At 37.7% G+C, this 11,820-nt stretch overlaps 1 long non-coding RNA gene across 1 annotated transcript; it reads left to right on the top strand.

Moving 5' to 3' along the window:
- The first annotated feature begins 339 nt into the window (after positions 1-339).
- Positions 340-5,802, top strand: LOC105471478 (uncharacterized). Its single transcript, XR_011610726.1, has 3 exons — positions 340-417; positions 1,080-1,147; positions 4,470-5,802. It is a non-coding gene; the product is annotated as an uncharacterized lncRNA (long non-coding RNA).
- The last annotated feature ends 6,018 nt before the right edge of the window (positions 5,803-11,820 follow it).

Genomic DNA, 11,820 nt, shown 5'->3' with positions numbered 1-11,820 from the left:
GCTCAGTTTTCATTTCTCATGTGTCACTTTGAGAAGTACGGAGCTCTGGCTTCAAAGATGTCACTCGGTTTCACGATGTGATGCAATTTACTGAACTAAAGCAATCCAGGGTGAGTCACTGCAAAAACAATGCATCATCCAGGCAATTGTATCTTCTTAAGAAGGAGGCAGCAAGGCATAGCATTTCTTTCTGAGCTCCTTAGTTGTAGCTGAGAATAAAGGCAACTAAAAAAAAAAAAAACTGCTTCTGTCTGTATCAAATATTCTCACTCGAGTGCAGACAGAATACTAACAATGTAGATTGTGATGTCAGACAGACATAGCTTTAGATTCTGTCCCTGTCACTTGCCAGTTGTGTGACCTTTCACAATCTACTTAACCATTGTGCCACAGGAATGGCTGCTGTCCATCAAAGATGTATCCTTTTCTTTCATAGGGTAGAGCCTTTGTCGGGAAGCAGCTGGACAGTCAGCGACTGCATTTTCAAGCCTTTATTAAATCTAGAAAGGGCCATGTGAATGAGTTCTGGCCAAGAAAATGTGGGCAGAATTGATAAATTCCACTCCATATCCTGGACCCATAAAATCCCACATAATCCTCTGGGCTGTCTTCCCCAATCTTCCAGCTGGATATCAATGTCCAGGGCCACCACAGCACCCTTGTGTTGAAGATGGTAGAACTTCTCTCAGCCTAGATTCCTGAATGACTATGTGGGTCATCTCCCTGCCACCACCAAGACCTTCTTTCCCTAGCATTGGGCTTTATGAGAATGATACATACACTTCTACTAGAAGAATCCACTGAGATTTCAGAGTTAGCTGTTACAGTATTTAGTATCACTTTAAATAATACACACTTCAAACCTCTGTTTCTTCATCTGTAAAACAGGAAGGATAATAGTAGCTACCCAGGGTTGTGATAATTAAATAAGATGAGCCAGGTAAAGTACTTAGCATGCTGCCTGGAACATAGTTAGTGCTAAAAAATTATTAGCTACTAAATATACTAAATGAACTTTTTTTTCTTTTATTGCTTCTGAAATTGTTGTAAACAACTCCTTCATTAACAGCTACTTCTAGAATAAGCTGCTCTTAAACTGACAGTGAATCTCACAATCATGGGTTTCTCAGCATTGAAAAAAAATATGGTACTAATATTTTATTAAATATCTGAATTTTTACTAAATCCTCTGTCTTTCCTTTTGCTACAATATCTTTCTGATAACAGTCTATGCCTATTTACAGCAATGTTAACCACTGTCATCCATCCTTAAGAATAACTTTTTGTTTGTAAACCAAAGAAGTGGTAAGATATACAAGCCTGCTGCAAGCAATGGTCTCAGATCAACATACAGCCCTCAGCAAGTCCTCTAAGTTATTTTAAAGTGCCACACAAGAGATGCTACCTGAGATATTGCTCATCATTACTTATTAAGTGCCAACATATTCTTTAGTGCAGGACCTACCATACAGCAGGAGAGGCGGGTGAGCAAATCTTTTAGTCCCTGCCTGCTTCTGGCCCTGCACTAGCTAAATGTGGGTGTTGAAGCCCAGCCACCTGTGGCCAATGCCTCTTCATTTCAGAACTGATGAGAACCAGCCCTAGTATTATATTATCATGGGATGTCCTCTATTCTTCACATTGTGGGTAAATAAAAGGCTAGAATTTATCTGCTGCCCTGAGCTGCATGTGCAGAAATCAGAATTTGAACATCAGGCTGTCTTCCAGGCTGACCTTCCTCTTAAACTCCTGCATGGATCCTCAAACAGAACAACCGGGTTTACTCACACTCTCTCCACTACCATCCCACTCCTATTCCTGGCTTACACCATATTTTTTTTTAAAGTACTCTGCCCTAGAGCATAAAGATCACCATCCTCATCATGATCGCTATCCCCACAGAAAGAATAATAACTACCTTAATGGGCATCTTCTGTGTATCAGGAACTAATTGCTTCACGCACATTATCTTCTTAAAATTTCATGATGAATCTTCAACATCAGCATTTTTATGCTCATTTTAGAGGTGTGGGAACTGAGGCTTCAGGTTGTTAAGTAGTTTGCTAATAAAGAGTAGAGCCAGAATCCATATCCAGCACTGATTTTTAAATCTGGGTGTGTGTTTTTAGCTGGCCATTTCTTATCAGGCTGAATCCCTGAATCTCTACCTATTTCTTACCTACAAGAGTAGACTCTGTGCCTTTACACAGCTGATTGGCTTAGGCTCTGCATTCATTTAAATGGGATGCTTTACTTCCTTGTGCCAAAACTGTGCAAGTACTCCAACCTCTTTGATAGGAATTCATAAATGCTGACCAATCCCTAGGGACACTATGAACACCCTAGCATCCTTTGGACATGGAATTTTGGCTAGCTGACCCTTTCTGGAGGAATAAGGTAGACAATCTAACTCCATGTTGGTTCCCTAAGTCCTGGCCTCACCACTCCCAACTTACACCTCTTCTGTAGGTCCTACAGTGTGACAGCTCTGCCTCACATTCTCACAAGTTTTGCTAAAACGTAATGAACAAAATAGATATCTGAGCTAGTATGCTTATTATAAAGCAATTAATGAAGTCCTAAAACAATTGCTTAAGTGTTTATTTAAATGCCTCTCTTCAGGCTGTTAACTCCTCAAAGCAGTGATAGTATATGGAATTTTGAACTCTAAAGATAAGGACCAACATCTATTAATGATCATTTCAAAGTGGAGCCAAATGAAAGATGTGACAAATTAATGATAAAATAACCAAATGCCCCCCACAATCGTCCTTCAGTTCTGAACAGTGGACTCACAAATCCAACACTAGCTTGAACAGTTTCTTTAAAGCAAGCAAACAGATTATAAAATATCAGGCACCACATTGCATCTGTCTAATGCAATGCAGTTGTTTTAAGGACATGTCCTGGGCTCACCTGTGTCATGGGGCCATGCAGAGATGAACATCATGGCAATCACAAGCAGCTGTGAGAGAAGCAGCATAGCAGAATGGGGAAGCCCACAGACTCTGGAGCCAGGTGTGCCACACTCTGCCACCTGCTAGCCACATGACCTTGGGCAGGCAACTTACTTTCACTACATATTAGTTTCCTGGCCTGTGAGTGGTGGTTTATAATTGTATCTGGCTCAAGGCAGATTCATAAGGAATAACCAAGTGTAAATGCCTTTGACAGAACCTAACATGCATTAAGTACTCAATAACTGTTAGCTGTTGTGAATAATGCTGCAATGAACATATGCATGCATGTATCTTTACAATAGAATGATTTATATTCCTTTGGGTATATACCCAGTAATGAGATTGCTGGATCAAATGGTATCTCTGCATCTAGGTCTTTGAAGAACCGCCACACTGTCTTCCACAATGTTTGAACTAATTTATACCCCCACCAACACTGTAAAAGTGTTCCTTTTTCTCCACAACCTTGCCAGTATCTGTTGTTTTATTGACTTTTAAAAAATAGCCATTCTGACCGGTGTGAGATGGTATTTCATTGTGGTTTTGATTTGCATTTCTCTAATCATCAAAGAGGTTGAGCTTTCTTCAAGAATTTCTTCCTCTGTTTGTCATTGATTTTAAGAAGAAAATGCAAAGAATAAAAGCTAAGTATAGATGGGAGGACTATTGGAAGGAAGAGTGAAGTCAAGTTTAGAATAATTTTTATTTTGTGTCTATGTTTACTTTCCTGTGACTTGTTCAGCAACTACAGGATCTGCAGGAATAGAACACAGGTTGCTGAGTGGAATGTCTCTACAAGCACCGGTTTTAATTAAAAAAAGAAATTAAGGTCTCCCTCAAAAATCTATTAGCTATTACAATGAGCCTTGTTCCCACACTGGCCTTTGATAGCCCCCAACACTCTCTCTAACTGCCCTGATCAGAAACTCTCATCATTTTTCCTGTTTGTTTTTTAATCTACTCTGCTGTCCATTTAAAACCTACTAAAATACCCCTCTGGGTTCTTGGCCTTGCTTCTCAGTTTACTGTTTGTATTTTCCTTTTTCTCCTCTTCCTTCTCCTCCTCCTCCTCCTCTTCCTCCTTTTCCTCCTCCTTCTCCTCCTCCTCTTCTTCTTCTTCTTCATTTTCTTCTTCTTCTTTCTTTCTTTCTTTCTTTCTTCTTTCTTCTTTCTTCTTCAGTTATTTTTGGTTAAGATTAGCTGCTTGATAATATGTTAAAGGTGACTTGCATCATGTCAGGATCCCTCCTCCCTTCCCCTTCCACGTAGCTGTGGTCCTAAGTGTGGACAGACATACTCCGGTGCCTGGGTCAGATAGTAACCTTAATTTGCTTCAGTACTTTTCATGTTCCTTGTCCCTTTCCAAATATCTATTTATTTGTGTTTCCCTTTGGTTTTCTGTGTCAGGTTGTTTCATTTATTTATTTGTATATGTCTTTCTTACTTGCTATAGGTGCTCTAGTCCAGATTCTCTAACATTTTGTTTACATTACCCTCTCTTTCCCCTAGGACTCCCAGAAACTTAGTCTTCTGTTAAGAGCATCCACTACCAGAGCAGTGATGAATGGTTACAAGAACTGGGCAGCCACTGATCCTCAACTCCATCAGCTGATGAATGGCCTATTGAGAGTACTTTCTTATGCTTCTCAACCCTTATGAAGTCTCTCCTATTTTCTGGCTCATGTTTATCCCGTTTTCCAACATCTGAACTCTCTCTCTAACTCATGAGGCCTCTACAAATGAACATAACTCCTTATTAAGTTTTTGAAGCTGATATGAGACTTAGAACTTCTCAGTAATGGAGTAAAGAAATGCATTGTTATACAATGTCATTTTGTCTCTACCTAACAACATAAGGATGGTGTTACTAACTTGCAAAAGAAAATTTGCCCTCATTCTCAAGCAGAAAATTGTGTCTGCATTTCCTATATAAAAGATGCTTTGTGTAATTAGAAGAAGGGATGAGAATGAGTATAAATTCAAAGTGCATTCTCTTCTTCTACATATCTTATTTTGTTCAGAGTATAATTAAGAGAAGGACTTGGCACTTATCTTTGAAAGATGGTATGAAACCCGTCAATGAATTTTGAATATTCATCCATCAAGGATTCCATGTCTGAATGAACAACCTAGTTAAGATTTTGTTCATGCATATTGAATGCAGCCTAAAGAAGCCCAATTCACAGCTATCACAGTTTATACCTCACTTACATCTTTCCTCTTCACCCTATGGTACAATAGAGGACCTCCCCACACCACCACAAAAGAATAAATGCAAGATGTCTAAAGATTAAACAGTTATATTTTTAATAGTTTTAAAATGTGAAATGTTGGGTACAGTTAATTTTTAAAATGTATTTTTTTTAAAAAAATTATTTTCTTGTATTGCAGCCTAAGAGTGACAATCTGAGTCTCTGGAATTTCCACTTGATCTTGGCCAGAGATTCCTTAGGATTAAACAAGAAAATTTGTGGAATCATCTGGCATAGTTTTTGGCACAGAATAAGTGTTCAGTAAATGTTGTGTCTAAATCTGACATTCTCCTCGGCTGACCCAATAATAGAGGGATAGATTAGCCATCTTCCCCTCCTTTCCCCTCATTCTCTAAGACTTTATTAGCAGAGTTCCCAGGCCCATCCAATTCCATAAAGATGAGAGCTTTCAAAATGATCTGGAAGCAGTGGCAGTAGACACAATTTCAAAGCTAAGGAAAGACAGGTGAGTCAAGAAGTAGAACTGGGCATGCTGCCCACATAGACGAAATAGGTACTTAAGTGGGAGATTCAGAAATCAAATAAGGCAAGAAGGCATATCTCTATGACCTTTCAACATTCTTTTCAATTCTGAGATCTATAATTCCTCAATCCTTAACATACAAAGGAGGAAAAGGCCATTAATCGTTCATGGTGAATTTTAGTTTCCCACATCCTTATACTGGCAGATCCTTTAATCATTCACAAAGCAAAACCATAGCTGCAACTTCCTGAAATCATAAGAGATTTCTCTTATCTATAGTATCCTGAAAATTTCACAGTCTGCTACCCCAACTATTTAATCTTCCAGCAACTTTCAGTTGCCCAGATGCCAAGACCTATCTTGAAACAGAGGAGAGAGAACTGGAATTGATGAATTTATAAAGCAGATACATGGAATCCTGCCCAGACAATGTCATGGAAAATGCTCTGTCATTGACTCTCAAATTCTGTAGTTAAAACAAGCTCCTTCCTCTAAACAGAATGTTCTACAAATACCACCTTGTACATAGTAGGTGCTCAATAAACAATGGTACCTGATTCCCATCTGTTTTTTTTTTTTAATTGAAGATATATTAGTCTTTTACTTTGGGGAGTTGATTATAATTGGCTGCAAAATATTTTCATCTCTATGCTGATGTCCCTTTGCAATGTGACGTTGCCATTCTTTTCATAAAGAAGTGGAATCTAGGTCTCTACTCCTTAAATCTAACCTCAGCTATGTCATTAGCTTTGGTCAAGGGGATGTTAGAAAACATGACATGGGTAGAGGCAAGAAAAATGGATGCTCAATGTCACTTATCCTCTTTTGCTGCTCTGACACCACCTCTGAAGAAGCTCAAACTAGTCTCCTAGAGGAGGAGAGAATTAATGAAGCAGAAACAAGTTGTCCCAGTTGAGACCCAATAGCCCACCAGCCTGATGACTGCCAGGCACATGAAGGAGATCATCCTAGACCAATTAACATTAGGTGATCCACCAACTGCCTGCAGAACTGTGTGGTTAATGCACAGACTGATGAGCAATAATACAACATTTGTTACTTTAAGCCACCACCTATTGAAGTGGTTTGTCACCTGGCAATGGATAACTGGTACACCTTGTTTGACAATTCCATCATCCACCATCTCCTATAAGCATTATAAGATTCATTTTTTTTAAATGGTCATACACCAGATGAAATATCCCTTTACTATATTTGTCACTGTATTTATATATTGCTTTCTCTCATTGCATAAAGAATTTAAAGCAGTTTACAACTAGAATTCACAAAATACAATCATTATAAATAGAAACAAGTAATTGAAAGAAGGTAATAAATAAAAATAAGATGAGAAATATTAAGATCAAATGAAGAAGAGCACAGAAATCTTGGTCATAAAGAGCTATATAATTTGTGGAATTTATTTTTAACTGTGTCTCTAAGATCCCTGGCAGCCAAACGAAAAGCAAGTTACATTTTTTTCAACATCAGGAAGAAATAAGCATACCAGTTCTTCAGTAGAAACAAATGTTTCTTGTATTGAATTTTGGTAAGTTTTTTTTTTAAGTGGATTCCTCTTATACAAGACAGGAAATGACATGGAAGACAGAATTTTCCTAAATCAATCTAACAGCTAGCTTTAGTACGTAGTAACCTTCTAGAAAAATCAAGAGTATCACATGAATACAGAATTCCATGGAGCTAATTCTTCCAGAGGCTGCTGAAGTTAATCTTCTTTTAAAATTTTCAGGACTCTCAAAATGTATGTTTCCTGCTGTGAAGCATGAATAGCTTTTGGAATCAATAATCAAAAGAATCTTTGATCACTCAGTAAAGACTTTGGTTTCCTCTTTCAGGAAAAACTAAATTTCAGTAGTTTTGTCACTGCAAAATGTGAGTCTCTGGATAATGTGCCCAATTCAAAAGTAGCAAAATTAAAACCTGAACTCAGATCTTTCTGATCCCAAAGTTTGTGACTTAAAAGTAGATGCAATGGTGTTATCAGTAATTAAATAATTAATTTCTGGTTTAAATAAACTCAGTTCCTCATGGAAGATAATGCACTTGCATTTTAGTAGGAGATTTCAACATCTTAAAGTCAAGATGTGCATAAAGTGGGAATTTCTAGTGCTTAAGCCAATCTGAGAAGAACAGATGAGGGAGAAAAAAGAGAGAGGTTGAGATTTTCACTGAGTTCTTCTGTCAGCCCTCAAATGACAGCATTTGGATCTATGCAACCAGCATTCTGCATCTTCTCTGTCCAACACCACTCAACCAGTGGGGCAGGCCGACTTCTAAAACATGTATGCATCAGCAAATGCTATATCAGAAACTGCTGGAATGATGGAATTTGCCATTTTGGCCCAACTTGGAGTACTGACCCACAAACAGTTAACTTACAAAATGAATAAAATGCTAGTATTTTGATTTCTCTGAAAATGGTTGTGCTACTTTGTCAAATAAAACATAACACTTAACTTTTTTGTGTTTGTGCCCTCGGTAAGAGTATAGTGGATTCACAAAGCCTCTGAGCTCTACCTCTGGCCTGATTATTTAATAGCTAATAAATAATTACAAAGCTAGAGGCAAGATTTTCCAAGTACTTGAGGCCTCAGAATACACCAGCTATTAATCACAAGCAGCCCATTTTCTAATTATCATTCTGGAATGGGCTGTTTGCTCTCAATTTTTTTAATGACCATGGAAACCAGAGCCACACATACATTAGAAAAGAAATTTCTATGTCTGCCTTCATGCACTTTTCATAATGGAGACAACCAAGATGTGGTGCTAATTCTATTTTGAATACATTCATGTGTTCGGTCATCCACGGAAATGTGCCCTGTTGAAAGAAATGTCATTTGAACCAATAATTGACCCTTTCAAATACCAGCATGAAAATTGCTTATGACACAGTTAGAGTCTATGACCCCATGAATATCCATCAAGAAGTGGACCATTAATAAATTGTACTACATTAAGTACTACATTATTAATTGTACTACATTAATAAATTGTACTACGGTTTCTAATTGGATTGCTTGTTTTCATAACAGATAGCGGGTGCAATCGATGGGGAATTAGCTGATTATAACAATATTGTCCTTCCTGAGATAGAATAAAATTCAAAATAACAATGGGTTAATATTAATATAGGCTTATCATACATAAACACAATATTAAGTATTTAATGTGTTATCACTCATTCACCAAATATTTACAGAATTAATATATAGCATTTTTCTATGCTCTAAAATAAGGTCATAAACCAAATGCAGTCCTTACTCTTAAGAAGTGGACTTACAGCTGTAAAGAGAGACATTAATTAAGTAATTGTTGCCTTACTTAATGCTCACAATATTGTGTTTATTTTCCTAATATTTACAGAAGTAAGTAATACTTAGGGAAGTTAAATACCTCTCCTAAAGTCACCGTTGGTAAATACAGTTAGGATTTGAACCTAGAAGCTTCCGACTTTAAGATTTTGCTCTTAACTATATCATTAAATTGCTACCCCTCTATGTATTTGTATCATTTACTAGATACTTCACTAACTCGGTTCTTTTACAAATTTTCTAAACACTTTTTCCCCCTTTCTTTAGCACATTCATTCAACCCAGCCAGCATCAAATATGTGTTGGGTACATTCCAGGCACTGGGGATACCATATACTTCAATGAGTGCACTCAGTGGTAAACACTGTGCTAGGATTTATCCATTAGCACAGTGTTTATCCGTTCATCTGACTCCATCTCCAGGACACTTTTTGTTCCTCCTCTTACATTAAATGAAGGAACATCTTTCTATGTCGAAGTAATATTCAGTTTAGCTTGTATCGACATAACATAATTTAACAGATGCTTATGAATGAATGCTAATGCCATTTAACAGATGCTTCTGGGACTTTCAACAATTAGGCAACATCTCTTTTCATGGTAATTTCTTTTAATCCATACTTGTTTTGAGTTCTGGGTGACTTCAGGTGCTAAGGGAGAACAGAAGTACTCTAGGATTCTTGGAGATTATCTATTTTATTATTCTGTGCCTTTCTAGTGTTGATTCATACAGGTGGTTACTTGTTGAAAGAGCTCTCATAGAATTAAAGAGTTAGCGGTTTTTGTTTGTTTGTTTGTTTGTTTGTTTTTTCAGAGTCTCACTCTGTCGCCAGACTGGAGTACAGTGGTGCGATCTCAGCTCACTGCAACCTCCGCCTCCCAGGTTCAAGCTATTCTCCTGCCTCAGCCTCCCGAGTAGCTGGGACTACAGGTGTGCGCCACCATGTCCAGCTAACTTTTGTATTTTTAGTAGAGATGGGGTTTCACCATGTTTGCCAGGATAGTCTCGATCTCTTGATCTTGTGACATCTCAGGGGTTTCAAAACTTGGCTATGGATTATAATAACCTATGGAGATCATTAAAAATAGACACCCAGGTATAGATCAATGGACCAGACCAGAGAGCCAAGAAACAGATCTGTGCATGTATGGTAAAGAAAAACAGGATATATTGTTTCATCAAATTAAAAATATTTACTCTTTGAAAGACATTATATTAGTTTGCTAGGGCTGCCATAACAAGATATTATAGACGGGGTGACTTAAGCAATAGAAATTCATTTTCTCACAATTCTGGAGGTTAGAAGTCCAAGAACAAGGTATGAGCAGGCTGGTTTCTCCTGAGACCTCTCTCTGACTTGCAGATGGATCCTTCTCAATATGTCCTCACATGGTCTTTCCTCTGTGAACATGAATCCCTGTGTGTTCACACTCTTCTTTTTATGAGTACATCAATCTGATGGAATTAGCGCCTACCCTATGGCCTCATTTTAACTTAAGCACTTTTTTAAAGGTCCTATCTCCAAATATGGTCACATTCTAAAGTCCTGGGAGTTAGGGTTTCAACATAGGAATTTTGAAGGAATGACACGATTCATTCTATAACAGAAAGTATTAAGAAAATTTAAAAGGAAAGATACTGACTGGGATAAAACATTAATAGTACATGTATCTCACAAAGGATTTGTATCCAGAATATATAAAGAACTTTAAAAACTCAATAACTGGCCAGGCATGGTGGCTCACACCTGCAATCCCAGCACTTTGGGAGGCCAAGGAGGGCAGATCACAAGGTCAGGAGTTCAAGACCAGCCTGGCCAACGTGGTGAAACCCCATCTCCACTAAAAATACAAAAATTAGCCTGACATAGTGGTGCATGCCTGTAAACCCAGCTACTAGGGAGGCTGAGGTGGGAGAATTGCTTGAACCCAGGAGGTGGAGGTTACAGTGAGCCGAGATCACACCACTGCATTCCTGCCTGGGCGACAGAGCAAGACTCAGTCTCAGGAAAAAAAAAAAAAATCTCAATAACAAGAAGACAACTTAATAAAATGGGCAAAAAATTGAATGGACATATCACAAAAGAAGATATACAAATGGCCAATAATGGCACAAAAATATATTGAACAACATTAGCCATAAGGAAAACAAAAATTCAAACCACAATGAGATTCCACTACATACTTCATCAAATGGCTAAAATTCAAAAAGACTAACAATGTCAAGTATCAGCAAAAATGTGGAGCAACTGGAATTTTCACACACGGCTTGTGGGAAGTTTAAATTGGCACAACGACTTTGGAAAACAATTTGGCAATTTCCTACAAAGTTAAATAGATACCATACAATGGGACAATTTCAGCCCTAAGTATTTACCCAAGTAAAATGAAAATGTCCACCCAAATACTTGTATATAAATGTTCATAGCAGCTTTATTCATAATAGACAAAAATTCAAAACCACCCATATACCCACCAACAAGTAAATGAGTAAACAAATTGTAAAATATACAGGCAACAGAATATTACACACAAATAAAAAAGAATAAACCACCTGTATACTTGGGAACACAGATGAATCTCAAAAGCATTATGCTTAAGGAAGGAAGTCAGACACAAAGAGTTCACACTGTAGATTCGATAGATCATATGCTAGATCCAGAAAAACTAATTTACGATGACAAAAAGCATACCAGTGGTGGTCTGGACCTGAGAGGGAAACAATTGACTACAATGACATTTTTGGAACTTCCAAGGAAGTTTCTGGAGTTATGTAAATGTTGCACATC

Source organism: Macaca nemestrina, chromosome 12 (genome assembly GCF_043159975.1).
Source record: "Macaca nemestrina isolate mMacNem1 chromosome 12, mMacNem.hap1, whole genome shotgun sequence".
NCBI classification, from domain to species: domain Eukaryota; kingdom Metazoa; phylum Chordata; class Mammalia; order Primates; family Cercopithecidae; genus Macaca; species Macaca nemestrina.
Note: the sequence above shows the minus strand (reverse complement) of the source record. Positions and strands in the feature narration are given on the sequence as shown.